General features: G+C 44.2%; 1 long non-coding RNA gene across 4 annotated transcripts in view; it reads left to right on the top strand.

The window, feature by feature from the left end:
• LOC311586991 overlaps positions 1 to 16,215 on the top strand; it is a 37,982-nt gene extending 21,767 nt beyond the window's left edge. For 3 of the 4 annotated variants that reach the window (XR_014775724.1, XR_014775725.1, XR_014775726.1), the window contains 3 exons: positions 6,824 to 6,915; positions 15,484 to 15,616; positions 15,911 to 16,215. This is a non-coding gene — a long non-coding RNA (uncharacterized lncRNA). The remainder of the gene's footprint in view (positions 1 to 6,823; positions 6,916 to 15,483; positions 15,617 to 15,910) is intronic. The other variant, XR_014775727.1, reaches the window with a different exon arrangement.
• Positions 16,216 to 18,442: the final 2,227 nt, after the last annotated feature.

Below are 18,442 nucleotides of genomic sequence, written 5' to 3'. Positions count from 1 at the left end.
CCAGCCAGCTTCTCTTTTCAAATTGTGTGAACGAGAAACTAAGTCCAGTACTTGCATAGGATGTGCTGTGGAAAAGGTTTTGGGATGGTATATACTGGCTTATTAGGCCATGACAGGAGGGCATCTGTCTGGAAATTTCTCCAGGACTGATCCTTAATACTTGATTTCTAGCAGAAAACTAAAGAACAACAGAGCCTGGGAGGGAAGCGGCTTCCATTTCTGGTGGGAGGATTGAATCAAATTCAGTGCCTGTGACCTCCATTCCATGGTGGCCCTGTCTTGCCACCATGAAGGCACTAATAGATCAGGATAGAGATGTCCTGATCCAAGAGTCTGATTTTGATCCCCAAATGCAGTTTGGGATCCTTCAACCATCTCCACCTTGTCTTCCTCCTGCTTGGGATTCCAGGGCCTCGTGAAGCTTTGCCAAATGTCCTTTTGGAATATGATAGACATAAAGATGATATTTGTAAGGACTTGGAAATTACGTTCTCCTTGATCATTCTTCTCAAGAATAGATTTTATTTTCTTGACTAGTCAAAGTTTTCCTCAGCCAATGGAACTCTCAGCCGTGTGTGTGTGTGAGTGTGTGTGTGTGTGTGTGTGTGTGTGTTCATACTTATACAACTGATTTTTCTCACTTGTGTACATAAATCTTTCATCTATTTAGGAATCATCTTCTCTTTCCATTGTCAGTCATTTTAAATAGAGCATGGCATGAACATTTTGTTTTATTGATGCAGTTTAGTAATAACTTTGAGTCTCTTAAATGCTCTGGGACCTCACTTTCAAACTGAGTTTTTCTGACCACCACAAAGCTAATGCATTTTGGAGACTCTTAATTTTATCAGTAATTTCACTAGTTATTTTGCATTCTTTAATAATTTAGTATAAATTTTATTGTCTCCTCCCACCGGGGTTTTATAGAGATGAAGTTACCTCAGCCACTAATTTCATTGAAGCTCTACTTCAGGAGACTGGAGAGATGACTCAGAAGTTAAGGGCACTGACTGCTCTTCCAGAAGGCCTGGGTTCAATTCCCAGCCCTGACATGTCAGCTCCCAACCATCCAACTGCAATCCCAGGAGATCTAATGACCTCTTCTCGCCTTCACAGCATTGCATGCATGTGGTGCACAGACATACATGTGGGAAAAACACCCATACATATAAAATAAATATTTTAAAAATAGCTCCATTTTAATAACTTAGATACAAAACTTCACAGTCATGGTTTTGGGACTGATTTCTTAAATGTGACATGTGGGAGACAGAAGGAACAAAAGAAAAATGATGAATAGGTCTACATCAAAAGTAAAAACATTTATGCATTAAAGGATATTACCAATAAAATGAAAAAAATGACCTGCAGAATAGGGGTAAAGGTGACGTCAGCAGACATCTAATAATGGTGTAAAGCCAGAAGAGTTAACGGCCTACTCCTGACTGCACAAAGAAGGCCCTCCGAGGTAAGCAAGGGGGATGGTGAAGCATGTCTCCAAAGAAGGCATATAAATGACCAGTAAAGACGGAAAAAGATTCCCATATCAGGTGTTATTGGAGAAATGTGAATCTAAACTTCAGTACGGCTGCCTCCTGCCCATGTGATGGTTTGACAGGCCATCACATTCATCATATTCTAGACAATGAAACACAAGGAATACTGGTAAGAGTATGAACAAATAGAACCCATTGGTGGGAATGTTAAATAACGCAGCGGGAAATAGTTCAAAACGTTGAGGACAGAGCTGCCACGTGAGTCACTAGTTCCCCTCCTAAGGCCATACCAGGAGGACTGACAGAATCGTCAAGCAAGACATATGCATGGTTGCTCAAAAAGTGTTATTTTAATAGGCAAAAAGTTGAAACAGCTGGGCAGTAGCTGTCGGTGTACACCTTTAATCCCAGCACTCAGGAGGCAGAGGCAGACAGATCTCTGTGAGTTTGCTGGACTACAGAGCGAGTCCAGGCAGCTAGGGTTACACAGAGAAATCTTGTCTGAAAACAAACATAGAAACAAAAAGTTGAAACAAGTCAAATGTACATGCATGGAGGACCATCGGAGAAGAGTATGTGGTAGATGTGCACAATACGATGCTACTCGGCCATGAACGGAAAGGCATATGAGACTTAGTATATCCAACACGATGAACCTTGAAGTCATAAAGGCCAATGGTGAGTGTTCTTCAGTGCAACAGGGCCCTGTTGTGCATGGCCTAGGGACCTAAGAAGCCAAGGCCAGATACCTATGGTCGTGGAAGATTGACTAGAGACAGTGGGGGACAGTGGCTCTCTATCTACAAGCTCAATGGCAGAGCTGGAAGGTGAGGTAACCACTATTGAGATGGGCTGTGGTGGTTGGAGCCAATGAAGGGCCTACACCTTCTGTGCCTGTCCCTCTGGCCCAATCACTTCATGTGACGCCCACCAAGTTAAGAGGGGTGGAAGCACCCCTTCTCCCATCTCTGACTCCAGCTCTGGTAGTTTTAACCTGGCATTAGTGTGTAAATTAAGGGCTGATTTACTATGGGACTTTTTCCATTAATGCCCACAGAGAGTGAGTTACTGCCACTACAGCCTTTGTGATCCCATTTACATGTCATGATTAAGGCAGAAAAGTGCCTAGAGAGAATTACTCATCACTAGGTGAGGCAGGAATGGAGAGCAACTATTTAAAGTGTGTGGAGGTTTTTGTTGGTTTTCCTCCCCAGGGGCCAATGTTACAAGAATTTCAAGTCTCCTTAAGAATTTGGCAAAACTGAAGGTTTTTTTTGGTTTTGTTTTGTTTTTTTAAAGCCCAGAGTGGTGACACTTGGGAGGCAGAGAAAGGTGGATTGCTGTGAGTTCGAGGCCAGTATGGTCTACAAAGAAGTCCAGCTATACAGAGAAATCCTGTCTGGAAAAGCCAAACAAACAAACAAACAAACACAAAAAAAGCAACACAGGAGGTTCAGTCAACACCCCTAAGACCAAAAGAATAGAATTTACAGTTCAAAAGATACAGATATTAATATGCAAATTAGGAAAAAGGTACTTTTCTTCCAGTGTCCCACTGCTCCCGATAAAGCTGAAACTAAGCCCCATTTCCTGGAGACAGAATCCAAGTGGTAGGGAAGGTGGGGCCAGAAAATGTGCCAAAGCCAGACTGGATAGCTTTCTGCTTCTTGTTAAATTCCCTTGCCAATGCTACACAAGGACCTTTCTTGCTTAGTATTTCATGTAGTATGAGAAGGCAACTCAACATTTTCTGAAAGTGGTGGTAGTGGCGCTGCTGCTGCTGCTGCTGCTGATGATGATGATGATGATGGTGCTGATGTTAGTGATGGTGGTGGTGCTGCTGCTGGTATTGTTGTTGGTAGTGGTGGTGCTGCTGCTGCTACTGGTGTTGTTGTTGGAGGTGCTGGTGCTGATAGTGGTGGTGGTGGTACTGCTGCTGCTGCTGGTGCTGGTAGTGGTGATAGTAATGGTGGATTCTCAGGAAAACCAGTTTCCATGGGTTGAGTTGGGAGGGCTGCTCCATTCCTAAGGTCTTTCCTGGGATTCTGCTCAGAGCCTCGCCCAAAGGCTTGGTTCCCAGTGCCACCCTCCTGGTCCCCAAACTCCAGCGCTTTCCCCAAGACCAGATTGGCACCTAGGCTCTCACTATCTACATGTACCCCTTGAGGGAATTCTTTTGGCAGGAGTCAACTCTAAGCTCCTTCCAGAAGTCATCATCATTCATAGAAAACCTGGAGCCAGCCGGGTGTGGTGGCACACGCCTTTAACCCCAGCACTTGGGAGGCAGAGGCAGGCGGATCACTATGAGTTCGAGGCCAGCCTGGTCTGGTCTACAAAGTGAGTCCAAGACAGCCAAGGCTACACAGAGAAACCTTGTCTCAAAAAAAGAAAGAATGAAAGAAAGAAAGAGAGAGAGAGAGAGAGAGAGAGAGAGAGAGAAAAGAAAAAGAAAAGCTGGAGCCAGCCCTTCTCTCAGTTTCACAGGCTGCAACAAGAAGTCCCAGCCGGAGGCAGTTGTCTGAGAGCTAAAAGACCACCGAGACCCTTGAGGTCGCAGTGCAGTTAATGTCTCATCACTCACAAGCACGCCTCCAATGCCCTCAGACCCATGAGAAACAAAGAGGAAAGGCTTCGGGGAGAGGGACCCCAGAGACCAGAACTGTGGTTGTAGGAAACCAGGCCTGTCTTTTCTTTGCTTAGAAAGCCTGATGACACCAGGCAGTGGTGACACATGACTTAATCCTAGTACTTGGGAGGCAAAGGCAGGAGGATCTCTGTCAGTTTGAGGCCAGCCTGGTCTATAAAGTAAGTCCTGGACAATCAAGGCTACACAGAGAAACACTATCTTGAAAAACCAAACTAAAAAAAAGGAAGGAAGAAAGGGAGGAAGAGGGATGGAGGGATGGAGGGAAGGAGGGAGCGGGAGAGAAGGGGAGAAGGAAGGAAGGAAGCAAGACAGCCCGATGCCTTTATCACAGTGAAGGAGCTTAGTGGGAGAAGTCCAGGGATGTTCAGTGCCCATGAAACAGAGTGTTGCCAACGTGGGCTCTACAAGAGTAAGTTTCTTTTTAAACGATTTATTTAATTATATTTCCATATCTAATTATATTTTAGGTGTCAGATCCCTTGGAATTAGAGTTACAGATAGTTGTGAGCTGCCATGTGGATGCTGGGAATTGAACCCAGGTCCTTTGGAAGAGCAGACAGTGCTCTTAACCACTGAGCCATCTCTCCAGGCCTGTAAGTTTCTTTTGAGTTGACAAAAATATTCTGAAATCAGAGTAGCAGTGGTTGCAGGACACCGTGAGCATACCTTTTTTAAAAAAGTATTTATTTATTTGCATTGGTGTTTTGCCTTCATGTATGTCTGTGAGAGGGTGTTGCATCCTCTGGCATTAGAGTTGCAGTTACAAACAGTTGTGAGCTGCCATGTGGGTGCCAGGAATTGAACTCAGGACCTCTGGAAGAGTAGGAAGTGCTCTTAACCACTGAGCCATCTCTCCAGCTCCAAGCATACCTTTTTAAAAGAGAGACTTTGTAAAAGAAAATGATTAATTTGTGTTTCCTGAATTTCACCTCAGTAAAACCGCCATTGTATTAGTCTTCTAAGCAAGCTCCTCTGTCTGCCACGCAAGCGAGACCCTGTGGACAACTCTGTTGTCCAGGAGCAGAAGCCTAACCTCAGATTCCCTGCGAGTTTTCACCTCTGCAGCTGCTGATTCGCTTCCTTCCCTTTGACTTCTTGTGAAGCACACTTGGATTTTGTGAAGCCAGGCTCTTGCCCAAACCACCTTTCTTTTTTTCCCTGCCATGCAGTTGCCTCATATGTTGATTTTAGGGCTATTTTAGTTGTAACTTTTTTTTTTTTTAGGTATTTTTTTTGTTGTTGTTGTTTTGAGACAGGGTTTCTCTGTGTGTACCCCTGGCTGTCCTGGAATCGCTCTGTAGACCAGGCTGACCTTGAACTCACAGAGATCTACCAGGCTCTGAGTCCTGAGTGCTGGGATTAAAGGTGTGCACCACTACCGCCTGTTAGTTGCAACTTCTTGCACTTAGATTGCTCCTGCATTTTCTAACAAGCAGGTCTCTCCTTTTCTGTCACTCTCAACTCAATTGGTTCTGAATGCTCAGATTTCTCTTAAAAATCCATCTTGTAAACTACAGGCAAACAGTGGCTTCTGAGGAAGGGAAGGCCAGTCTTCTCCAGGGACAACCCCTGTGTTTGTCCAAGTGTTCAGCCCTTAACACATACAAGTAACACTAAATGGACTCAGCGGAGGATATGTGTGTTTGTGCGTGTACACGCAACAGTAATAATTAAGGAAGAGAACGTGAGTTTGAGAGGGTGTGAAGAGGACATGGAAGGAGTTAGAGAGGCTAGAGCGGGTGGTAAAAATGATGTAAATAATTACGCATGTATGAAAGGACCAAAAAATTAAAGTAAAAAGAACTGATATTGGGGGCTGGAGATATGGCTCACTGGGCTAGAGCACACTGTCTGTTCTTCCAGAGGTCATGAGTTCAAGTCCCAGCAACCACACTGTGGCTCACCACCATCAATACCTTCTTCTGGCATGCAGGTGTACATGAATATAGAGCACTCACACACATAAAATAAATAAATAAATGTTTAAAAAACAAAAAACCTGTTATTTAATCCTACAGTAAAGAATAGGATATTTTCAGATTATTGTTAACAACCACTTTTTTTTTTTATTTACGATTATTTGATCTCAGTCTGCCTTTCTAGAAAGAATGAAATTAGGGGTGTGGAGATAGCTCAGTGGTTAAAATTACTTGCTGTGCAAGCATGAGGACCTGAGATCAGATCCCCAATGCCCAAGTGAAAAGCTGAGTGCACATTCTCATTTTTGGAACAGCACTGGGACCCAGGCTAACTGAAGAATGGCTAGCTCCAGGTTCAGTAAGAAATCTTGTCTTGGGAGAATAAGGCAGGCCATAATAGATCAGCACATTCAACATCTTTCTTCTTTCTTTCTTTTTTTTTTTTTTTTTTTTTGTTTTTCAAGACAGGGTTTCTCTGTGTAGCCCTGCCTATCCTGGACTTGCTTTGTAGATCAGGCTGGCCTCGAACTCATAGTGATCTGCCTGCCTCTGCTTCCCAATTGCTGGGATTAAAGGTGTGCGCCACCACACCTGCCACTCAACATCTTTCGATAGCAAATGCACACCCCTGTGCACACTTGAACACACACACACACACACACACACACACACACACACACACACACACACACAGAAAATTTTTGATTATATCTGGATGGGGTTTAGAAAGACATTGATATGCTTTTCTTTCTTCCAGGAAGGCTGGAACTTCAACATCCAATCTTTTGTGTTTGGAAGAAAACCAGAAGCCTCAGTGTGACGGAGCACGCCATGGTGTGCACAGCACTTAGAGGTATTTACTCTAAAGGTCAAGAAGCGTGGTCCCAGTCCATCCTCTCATGCTTCACACATCAGACAGCGCCCTTTACTCAGGATACCTCAAGGAAAGCCCTTAATTATGAGCTCCAGGGAAGCCTGGCACCTTCCTTCAAAGACTCATTATGGTTGGTAATCACATGCCTGTCCTTAACCAGCGGTAGCCATTATCCTTAACTTGGTGTTAAGTCAGCCTTGGTTTTCTCCGGCTCCCACCGATGTGTCATAGTCCCAAACTATACAAGAAACTACAGTTAAATCATGTAAGGTGTGACTTTCTGTGGCTTTCCTTTCATGACCTGGCATCCATCTACTTGTCTGTGAAGCTGTGTTCTTCTTCACCAAGTTATAAAATTCCAGGGTGCAGAATTTTAGAATCTAATGATAATAGAATTTTCATTTCTGTCACTTTCTGGTCCTGTTTTGAATGCTTGTGGGTTATGGCATAATGGGTTTCTCAAAAATATCTGGAGCTGAACAGGAGCAAAAACACCACTTATTTTAGGAATGAAATTGCTTGGTGCATGCTGTGCGCTTACTTGACCTTGCTGAGTGGTGTAGTAATTCCCTACTACTGTTGGATAGTAGCCCAGATGGAGTGATTGATAAACAAAGCAGGCCTGTCTGTCTCACAACTTTGGGGGCTGAAAAGTCTAGTGTGAGGGTCCTTGGGCTGTGACACATCATAAAAACCACCAATAACACTCAGGAGACTGAGAAAGGATGGGGCCCAAACATATCCACTCACCATGACCACATGGGGAGTAAGTGGGCTTGAGGGTTGGGGGCTGGGGTAGGTGAGGAGAGCATGAGGACAGACATGGACACTCAGGCTGCTCCAGAGATACTAACAATCTCTCTTCAGGGGGTACATGGGACACATTTCTCCTTTCTTTCAAATTCCAGGTATTTCATAACATTGCGGCCAGAACCATTTTTCTGAATTCCAGTCCTAATTATGTCACATTAGTGAGCTCATGACCTCCGGCTCCCTTTAAGCATTGGGGTTCCTAGGATTCTATACTTGGTGTTCTTTGTTGCTCATGTTACTGGGTGATTTCATCCATCCGCATGAGTCTCAGCTTCCACTTAAGTGACGATGACTCACAAGTGTGTGTCTTTTCTAAACTCCAGACCCACATATGTAGCTACTGGTCTGACAGCTCTGCTGGTGAGTTATAGGGTGCTTCAGAGCCAGCAAACCCAACACTTGTCCCATCATCACCTGCCCAACTCTACCCCCAGCAGCTACCTCTGTACAGATTTGCTGGAAGAAGTACCTCTGCACCACCAGCCCACCACACCCCACCACACCCCACCACACCCCACCACACCCTACCACATCCTGCCAAACAGAGCCACAACTGAAGACCAAGTGTTCAAGTGCACGAGCCTATTTGGGACCTGTGCTGTGTAGTTTTATGTTACCTTGACACAGCTAGAGTCATGTGAGAAATGGGAAGCTCAGTGGAGAAAATGCCTCGGTAAACTCAGTCTCGAGGCAAGCCTGTGGGGCGTTGTCTTAATTAGTGATTAATGGGGGAGGGATCAGCCCATTTTAAATAGTGCTACCTCTGGGCTGGTGGTCCTGGTTTCTACAAGAAAGCAGGCTGAGCAAGCCATGGCAGAGCAAACTAGTAAGCAGCACCCTCCGCAACCACTGTCCACGACCACTGACCGGCTCCTGTCTCCAGGTTCCTGCTGTTTTCCAATTTCTTCCTGCCCTGACTCCCTACAATAGTGACCAGTGATGTGGAAGTGTAAGCCGCATAAACTCTTTCCTCCCCAGGTTGCTTTGGTCATGGTGTTTCACCCCAACTAAGACAGGACCTGGGAGTCTTATCCTCTCTATTGCTTTCCCATCTGCAACCTTCAGGAAAGGCACGTGGGGGTATAGCTGTCCACCTGTAGAGTTGCTAGAAATGTCGTCTTTTTTTTTTTTTATTGCTTTGTGTACTCTATAGAGAGTGCATCCTTTGTTCGCCTGTACCAGGCGGTCAGTCCTCTTCTGCTGCTTACTCCTTTCTATGTCCTTGGAACATATGCATACATACCCTCAGCCTCACCCTTATCCCATTCAGGCAAGAGTCTGAGGGCAAATGGCGGTGGTTTCCGATAGCTATATCTTGTCCAGTCTAATGTTTTTTTCCTTGTACCTAGAGTTCTTTCCACCCGTTCACTCACTTTACTTGGTCAACCTCTTTAAGATTCGGCTAAAATACAGCCTCTCTCTATGGGAAGCTGTCTCTCCTTTTCCCAAAGCTGAGTGTAGAAGTCCTGCCATGGTCACATTGCACTCTATATACTGTGTGTGACTTTCACTCCCAATTACTGTGTCTAAAGTGGTCTTTCTCACTTTCATACCCCATGATCTCCAGAAACATAACTGGTCCCTGACTTATGGTGGAATTACATACCACTAAAGTTAAAAACAGTATCTCCAGAATGTTAGCCTGCTGAACATCCCAGGTTAACCACAGAATCTCAGAGAACATTGCACTGGCTGGAAATTGCAGCTCACTGCCACTGACCAGTGTCACAAATGAAGACCTCAACATACATCACTAGCCCAGAAAAGAACTGAAGTTCAAAAACTAAAATTCTACTCCTGTTGACTGTGCGTCTTGTCCCGCCATTATAAAGACCAGCCCTCTTACATCACAGAATATCTGCATTTTAACCAACAGCGTGAGCTGATGACAGAGTTGTGTTGTGTGGAGCTTTAAATTCTATCAAACACTTAATAGCATGAGGAGGGATTTGGAGCATGCCCTTAGTTGGCTTTCCTGGTGCCCTCCTATGAACTCTCTATATGTCTTGTAATGCTGCATCCTGTAACATTCACAGAGACAGGAGACATTTCTGAGGTCTAAGTAACACCCAGAGCTCTTGTTTCAACAAGATAGTTACAGAATCAGGCTAGGAGGTGTGGCGGGGGACGCACACGTTTAAGCCCAGCACTGGGGAAGCAGAGGCAGGTGTATCTCTGTGAGTTTGAGGTGAGTCTGGTCTACAAAGCAAGTCCAGGACAGCCAGGGCTCTGTTACACAGAGAAACCCTGTCTCAAAGAACCAAAAAAACCAAAAACCAAAACCAAACCAAACCAAACCAACAACCAACCAACCAAACAAACGACTTGACGGTACTTCAAAAGCGGTGGCAACAGGCGTAGAAGAAAGGACTCCGTGCTCTCCCTGGGAACAGGAGTCAGTTTACAGAACACTTGCAGTGATCACAGAGAGAACATCTCAGTTTGATTCTGTGTCATCTGTATTTCAGACGTCCCAGCTTTAGCTCTCAAGGACTTCAAGTCCCTTTAATTTTTCCCCATATTATTGTAGCTCGGATTTCTGAATTCTGTTGTTATTTTCTGGTGAAGCTACATGACTGGAGTAATAATTAAGTCTCTGACACTGGCACTATCTCTTAGCACAGCCTTGGCTGTCCTGGACCTGCTTTGTAGACCAGGCTGGCCTCAAACTCACAGAGATCCGCCTGCCTCTGCCTCCCTGAGTGCTGGGATTACTGGTGTGCTCCACCAAGACCACCACCACCACCAGGTCTTATAGACACTTTCTGCCAAGGGCTTCTCACAGTTGCCCCTCTGTGCTCATGTTAATTTTAACAGTCCTGTGAGTGTTCCACCCCATCACACAGAGCTTGGTGCAGTATTCCTTTAAATAGTATTTGTGTGTTGAAATTTCAAAAAGAGCTGGAAGTACTGATGCGCTGGTAAATGTTCCAAAACCTTCTGTCTGGGGAAAGATTTATTTATCTATTTTTTATTTTAGTCTTTGACTTTTCATATGTGTATATACTGAGATGGGATATTTTTATCCCCTGGGCCCACTGAAACCCTTTTTCTTCCCAACAGTCTGCCTCTTGCTTCAATTTTTTTTTTTTTTGGTCTTAATTTACCATAAACCCTCAGTGAGAGGTGGAGCCTCATGAGCAAGCCCCTCCTCTGTGTATGTTGAATCAGTGATGGGACTAGTCATGTGAAAAGGTTTTGGTTTAGTTTCTTGTTTTATTTATTTTTTTATTTATTATTTTTGAGACAGGGTTTATCTGTGTAGCCTTCGCTGTCCTGGACTCCCTTTGTAGACCAGACTCACCTGGAACTCACAGAGATCTGCCTGCCTCTGCCTCCCCGAGTGCTGGGATTACAGGTGTATGCCTGGCCTTCTCATTTTTCACAGGTAATGGTAGCGGCTCTGAGTTTTGAATACAGAGTGCAATTGCTTTAGAAGACACGATGTCCAAGCACTTCTCTCGAACTCTGGTTCTTTCCACTCCCTCTTCCACCGTGTTCCCTAGGCAAGGGGGAGGGGCAGATGCCCAGTTAGAGCCTGACTCCATAGTCACTTACTCTCTGCATTTTGACCAACTATGAGTCTCTATATTAACTGCCAGCTACTGAAAAAGGAAGTTTCTCTGATGAGGCTGTATATGATGTTATGCTCACAAGGTCTTTAGAAAGACATTCTAAGTAAACTCCTTTTTCAGGAGTCACCTGGAATCCTGTAAATGGGGTACAGGTTTCAGTGACATCGTTCTCCCCCACATCTCTAGCAAACTCTTAAATCACCTACAGTTCCCCTAGTTTCCCCTGTATCTTTTCCCTCTGTCCCTTCAGTCTTCTCGCCTCCTTCATGCCCAATGGGTACCTGGAGCTCCAGGGCTCCCTGAGAGGCCACCACCACCTCCCTCACCCTTGACCTATGTCCTGTTAACTGGAGGACAGCCCTGCTAGCACCAATAGTGGCATCTCTTACCAACCAATCTGTTGACTCTTTCTTTCCCAGGAAGTATCCCACTTGGGGGACAGGGTGGAGCCATTTAAGTACATTCATCTTTCTCTGTGTATGACTTGGCCCTGTGCAATCAGAAGCCAGGCTGATATTCAGCCTAATGGACAGAGCTCTGGCTCTCTCCTTTTCCTTTGAATAGACTCAGGAGCGTGTTCACATGATTCTATTCACTTACTATAGCCAAGAAGAAAAGCACCGTTATCAGGACCAAGGCTGGAGCCACTGCCTGTAGTTAGGCAACTTAGCAGCCTAATCAATATCCTCAGCTGCTGGGCCCCACCCACGGAGCCTTCCTGTAATTATCAGAGAAGGGACCATGGAGACCACATGATAAGCTGCTTCTTAGAAGGCATGAACAGGTGTGTTGGACAGCATGCCAACTTTGACAACATCTAGAAAGTTACATATGTCAGGGAAAGCTTAACATTATTTCAAAGAAGGTGTGATAGTTCATTTAAGAATGGCCTAGGAGATTAATTAATAATTAAGCACACCTCTGGGTGTGTCTGGGAGGACATCTTTATAGACCTTTAAGTTCTGGGGGGCACTGCTGTAATGAGTTGGTTAGTCCCTCGATGGACACATCATTATGATAGCATTGTCTCAAGATGTTACAAGGCAGAAAGTGGACACTGGAGAGGGGCATGTCTCCTTAGTGAGAGAGAGAGAGAGAGAGAGAGAGAGAGAGAGAGAGAGAGAGAGAGAGTGTGTGTGTGTGTGTGTGTGTGTGTGTGTGTGTGATCCTTTGCTGCCTATGCTTATGAGAACTTCCCTGTATTTTAATATTTCTTGTCTCTCTTGTCATGTTTCCTTGACGTCTTGTTGTATGCACTCCCTTTTTTCTGCTTCCTGGCTCATAGTGACATAAACCATTGTGTTCCTCCACAACTCTACACCATGGTGTATTGATACCTCTGAGGTGATGAGCCAAAATAAGTAACTCCTCCTTTTAAGCCGTCCTCTGGTATTTTGGTCACACAGGTGCAAATGTAATATAGAAGGCTAACAAAGAGTTTCCTGACATCAACCCTGAACTTCCTGATGGGTGGGTTGTCCACGGAACTTATTTTGTTACCCCACAGTCAACCTCTGATAGCAAAACAAAATTGCAAAACTTATCCACAGGCCCCTAGGCTCCTGTAAATAGCTACTAGACACTGGGGTTGGGGTTATTTGATTATTGGGACAGGGCAAAAGAAATGGAAAGTGAAGTCAGCTGTGGTGGTGCATGTCTTTAATCCCAGTACTCGGGAGGCAGAGGCAGGCGAATGGCTGTGAGTTCAAGGCCAGCCTGATCTACAAAGAGAATCCAGGACAGCCAAGGCTAACACAGAGAGACCCTGTATTGAGGAAAAAAAAAAAAGAAATGGAAAGGGTCCAATATAGCCAACATAGATAGACTTCAAGGTGTAAGCCTCAGGCCGGGTGGTGGTGGATGCAAAATATGTAAACCTCAGTTTTATTTGGTGATTAGAATACACTACATAGTCAAATGTTAATTAAATGCCTCAGTCTCAATTCCAAAAACAGGAGTTTGAAAGCCAACCAGGGCTACACAGGGAGACCTTGTCTCAAAAGGGAAAACAAAACTCCAAGTTATTTCAGTCTAGGAAGATCCATGGCCGCTTCTGCTCTCTCTCCATCTGGGTATCTTCCTAATTATGCACATCAGTTTCTGTGTCAGACTCCATGTAGGTGAAAGGCAGCAGAATTGGTGGCCTTGTCTCTTTATTTGTTGGTTACATCTTGGTTAATGTCTTTTTTTTTTTTTTTTTTTTTTTTTTGGTTTTCAAGACAGGGTTTCTCTGCATTAGCCTTGGCTGTCCTGGACTCGCTTTGTAGACCAGGGTGGCCTCAAACTCACAGCAATCCACCTGCCTTTGCCTCCCAAGTGCTGGGATTAAAGGCCGTGAGCCACCACACCTGGCTAATTATTATTATTTTTTAATAGCAATTGATTGAAAAGGATATGTAGATACACAGCTTAAAGTCACCTAGTTGATGAAAGAGAGCTCACCATGTCACGGAATCTCTCATTGCTTTGTGAACCGGTTTCCATGCCTTGACTGATAGGGGAGCCCAGCCCCTCAGGTTGCCTCTGTGCTGGAGAGCATGTAATACACAGTAGATATTTCACAGAATTAGAACTGTTCTTGACAGCTCAATGGGTGGCTTTCTTTAAAAAAAAAAAAAAACAAACAACAAACTAATCAACGGTGACAAGAAGTGGGTGGCTCTCTGTGGATTGTCTGGTGATTTGTAACACTAGTAGCTGTGCTGGGGGAGGATTCATCTGTCCCAAATCGCCACATGTCACCCAGACTTTTACCTCCAGTTTCTCACTGCTGGGCCACGCTGCCAGCTTACTTAGCTCTATTGTACAGGCCCCCAGACCCTGAAGCTTGGTGGTACTCTTTCCTGTGTGCTCTTGCTCCTTTGTCTTAAACATACACTTTTCAAGAGTGAACGTCAAATTAAAGAATCAAATGGCTTGGGACTCGACTGCATATAACAGAGAGTACCACCTAAACTGCCATAAGTAAACAAGGCACTCTATTGGCAAATTCAGTAGGAGAGTTGGGTATAGGCCTGTCGTTAGACAGGGTTAGCTAGGTCTCACACCCTGAGGCTTGGTCTTGGGTTTATTTTTCTGTCTGAGCATTAGACGCAATCCCCGAGATCCAGTGATTTCATGTATATGGATGTTTTGTTGCTGCACTACTTTACATATGTGTGTATGCACATGTGCATCTATGCGCACAAAAGTACAAGTGATCTCAGAGGCCAGAAGTGTTGGATCATCAGGACAGTGCGGTTACTTACACGTGCTTGTGAGCTATCCAATGTGGGTTCTGGGGACCATGCTTGGGTCATCTACAGGAGCCATCTTTCCAGTTCCCTGTAGAGGGAACGTTTATTTGACACAGGCTTTCATGGAGTTCAGCCTGTGGAGTTAGAACTTTGTAGTCGAGTATGGTTTTCAACTCCTAACCCCCCTGCTTCTACCTTCTAGGTATCGGGCTTGCAAAGCATGCATCGCCGTGGCTAGCTTTTAATGTTTTTTACTTTACAAGGGTGTGGTAGCAATATTAATAGAAACCATGTCTCTAGTTTTTAACTTTTCTTTCTTTCTTTTTTTTTTTTAATTTTTTTTTATCTTGGGTGCTTTTATTTCCATGATGAAAATAATGCCGTTGATGGAATTTATGACTAACAGCAGGCATGCACCTCCACCTAAAACTGTTAGTCTTTGGATGGCTTAAATCGTTATCATTTCCACACATCTGTGAATGTTTTGTATCCTGATATACAGAGTAAGTTAGCTTCTTCCTGTGGCTGACTGGGAGCAGACTAGAACTCATGATCTAGATTCTCTTATAACGAAAGCCCTCTGGATCCTCAGGCTGCCTGCTCTACCTTGAGACCGTATTTCCAATGTGATATTTTAGTAAATCACAGCATAGGGAGAGAAACAGTCTAGCAAGCTGGATTGCATGAGCACCCCATAATTTTTCTTTAGCTCTGATAGTCAAACTTGAAAGAAAGCTCACAGTTAAAATTGTAGAAAGCAGTTAAGGGACCTCGAGAAAGCATAGTCCCATGCACAGTGATATGCATCTCATAATTCCATTTATCTGTCAATTATTTTCACATGATTAGCTCAAAAATACAACCACATACGTATGATTCTCAACTCCTCCCGTACATAAAAATTGGTCTTTGTTCATTCTCAGGTGACAAGATGTCCCAAGATGATTAAAAAAAAAAAACAAAAACGGGAGTCAACCTCCCCACCCCCACCCGCCAGCCGTTTCTTCAACCATCCCATCAACAACACTTCATTTCTTGGAATACTTTTCCAAAGAGGTAAAGGTCTTCTGGGAAGACAGGTTTGGACTTTTGGTCTGTTCTAGTCGATTTCAGATTAATTGGCTTGTATCGATGAAGCCCTCAACGCCTTTCACAAAACAGGCCTCAGCTCGACTGGCCAACTTTGGCGCAGGCTTACTCATGGGAGGAGGAGGAGGAGGAGGGAGAGGCAGAGGGAGGAGGAGGAGGAGGAGGAGGAGGAGGAGAGGGGCAGGGGAGAGGTAAGAGGAGGGAGAGAAATCCGCAGGAGCCCAGGTTGTTTAACTTTTTGTTTTGTTTTGTTTGCTACAGGGTCTTTCTATGTAGTTCTCTGTCCTGGAACTCACTTTGAGACCAGATTTGCCTCAAACGCACAGAGATCCTCTGGCTCCACCTTCTGAATGCTAGGATTAAAGTTGTGCACCATCATGTCCAGCTAGTTTTTAACTTTTACTCTTTTACTGAGCTAGTGATTCGTTTTGGGGCACTTTCAGACAGCTGGGCAGCCATGCAGCCCTGCCGTGTCTAGAGTGAACAACCCACACTGCTGTGCACTGTGTTGCTAAGCTATGATGATTGGCAAGTCAAGTGTATTAAATGAACCTGCAACTTCAGTATTTTCAGTTCCAGGTTTATCATTGCACAACCCCACTGTAAGATGAGGAACATTTGCATAGACTTCCTCTCTAAGGTTCAACAGGAAGTTTTTCCTCCTAACAGTGCAATCAAAAGCTCTAGTGTTCATTGCTTTCTTTTCTTTTGCTTCTTTTTTTTTTTTTTCCAAGACAGGGTTTCTCTGTGTTAGCCTTGGCTGTCCTGGATTTGCTTTGTAGACCAGAATGGCCTTGAACTTACAGCAATTTGCCTCCCTCTGCCTCCTGAGTGCTGGGATTTCTATGCTGACATTAGAAACTTAAGATAGTCACAAATTCTACAGCTGATTGAAAATCAGGCAAGGCGTGGAGGAGTAGGGATTTTGCTCTGTGGCAGACTACTTGCTTAGCATGTACGAGGCTGTCCTCTGGAACTCCAGCACAGTAAGTAAGTAAGTTAATAGCTTTGTTGAAAAGCAACAAAGTAAAGCTGGCTCGTCTATTCTAAAAAACAAAGTAATGAGTCCAACTTGATGGGTCCCTTGCTGGAAAAAAATCCTATCTATGAGTGATGTTTTGAAGACTGGGACAATCTATTGGCTGGACCACAGAAGGATTAGAAGCATCTTTCCTTGTCTGATGTGATGTATTGGCAGTCAGTAATTTTAAAGAAAGCAACAGAGGCAGGTTTAGCATACACAGGGGTGGACTGTGTTGGTGTCTACAGCCAACCCTCAAATAGATTAGTGGCACACACAGAGAGACAAGGCACCTACAGGTGACACTGGCAAGTGTTGAGTCTGGACAATGTGTAGATGGGTGGCCATCCGAATGCTTTCTCAGTTCTTCCATAAATGACATGTTGGTGGAAAATGTACAGCGAAATCAACACACACACACACACACACACACACACACACACACTCATGCACGGGCATGCACACACGCACACTAGCAATCACCAAACTTGCCTCACTTTTCTGTTGTTTCCTTCTGAAGTCTCAGATAGGTTCCATAAAAGATGGAGAGACTTCAGCTTATTTTGGTATTAAAATTATATACAATTTATCACTTTTCCAACTAAATATGAAAAGTACTTATGTAGTACCAGCTATGTGTCTACATCTCTGTTCATAGGGTGCTATAACTTCATTTCGTGTGCATTTGTGCATATGTGGATTTACTTGTCTGTTTGGGTACACAAGAGCACACGTGTCCAGGAGAGGGAACAACCCCAGGTGTTATTCCTTACTTGCAATCCCTATTTATTTATTTGGCCTAGAATTTGCCAGTAGGCTAGGTTAGCTGGCGACTGAGTCCCTGGGACCTGACTGTCTCTGGCTCCACAGTGCAGTGATTATAAGCATATGCACCATGGGACCTGACTGACTGTCTCTGGCTCCACAGTGCAGTGATTATAAGCATATGCCACCATGCCCAGTTGCTTTTCATTGTTGTTGTTGTTTGTTTATTTATTCTTTATTTTAAAGTTAAAACAGAATTACACTGTTTACCCCTTCCCTTTCTTCCTTACAACCTCTCCCACATACCCCGTCCCTCAAATGCATGGCCTCTTTTTTTCTTGTTATTGTTACATATAGTTACAAATGCATAAATGTGTAAATGCATCTTGCTGATTCCATTTAGTGTTGCTTGTCTGTATATGTATTCAGGGCTAACCACTTGGTATTGGATAATTAACTAGAGGGCTCACACCTAGAGAAGACAAATTTTCCCCCTCTCACTTTTCTGAAAATACTATGCTAAATGAACTAGGCCAGACTCATGCCCCACCAAATACTGTCCCCTTCTTATAGCTACTACTGCTGTGAAAGGCAGAGAGTTCCCGATTGTTCAGAGCTAAGAAGAAGAAAGGGCTTAGAGTGACGGTTAATGCTACTCTTCCCCTGAGATGTGATGAGCTGTTCTAAGACTGATTGTAGTAATGGTTGTATAACTCAGAATAATTAAAACAAAACAACCCTGAGTGGATGGGAGGATTTAGGTAAAGACAATGGTATGTAAATCCAGCTGTTACATGTATAAGAAAAAAGGAAATAATGTCCCTGCCTCAGTCAACGTTCAATTGCTGTGAAGAGACACCATGACTACAGCAACTCTTATACAGGGAAACATTAAGTGGGGGCTTGCTTATAGTCTCAGAGGTTCAGTTCATTTATCGTCATGGCAGGAAGATGCTGGAGCAGTGACGGAGAGTTCTACATCCTGGTCCTTAGGCAGAGAGGAAATA

Source organism: Acomys minous, assembly GCF_964271855.1.
Source record: "Acomys minous genome assembly, chromosome: 16".
In the NCBI taxonomy this organism is placed as follows: domain Eukaryota; kingdom Metazoa; phylum Chordata; class Mammalia; order Rodentia; family Muridae; genus Acomys; species Acomys minous.
The sequence above is the reverse complement of the archived record's forward strand: the minus strand, read 5'-3'. Positions and strand labels throughout refer to the sequence as shown.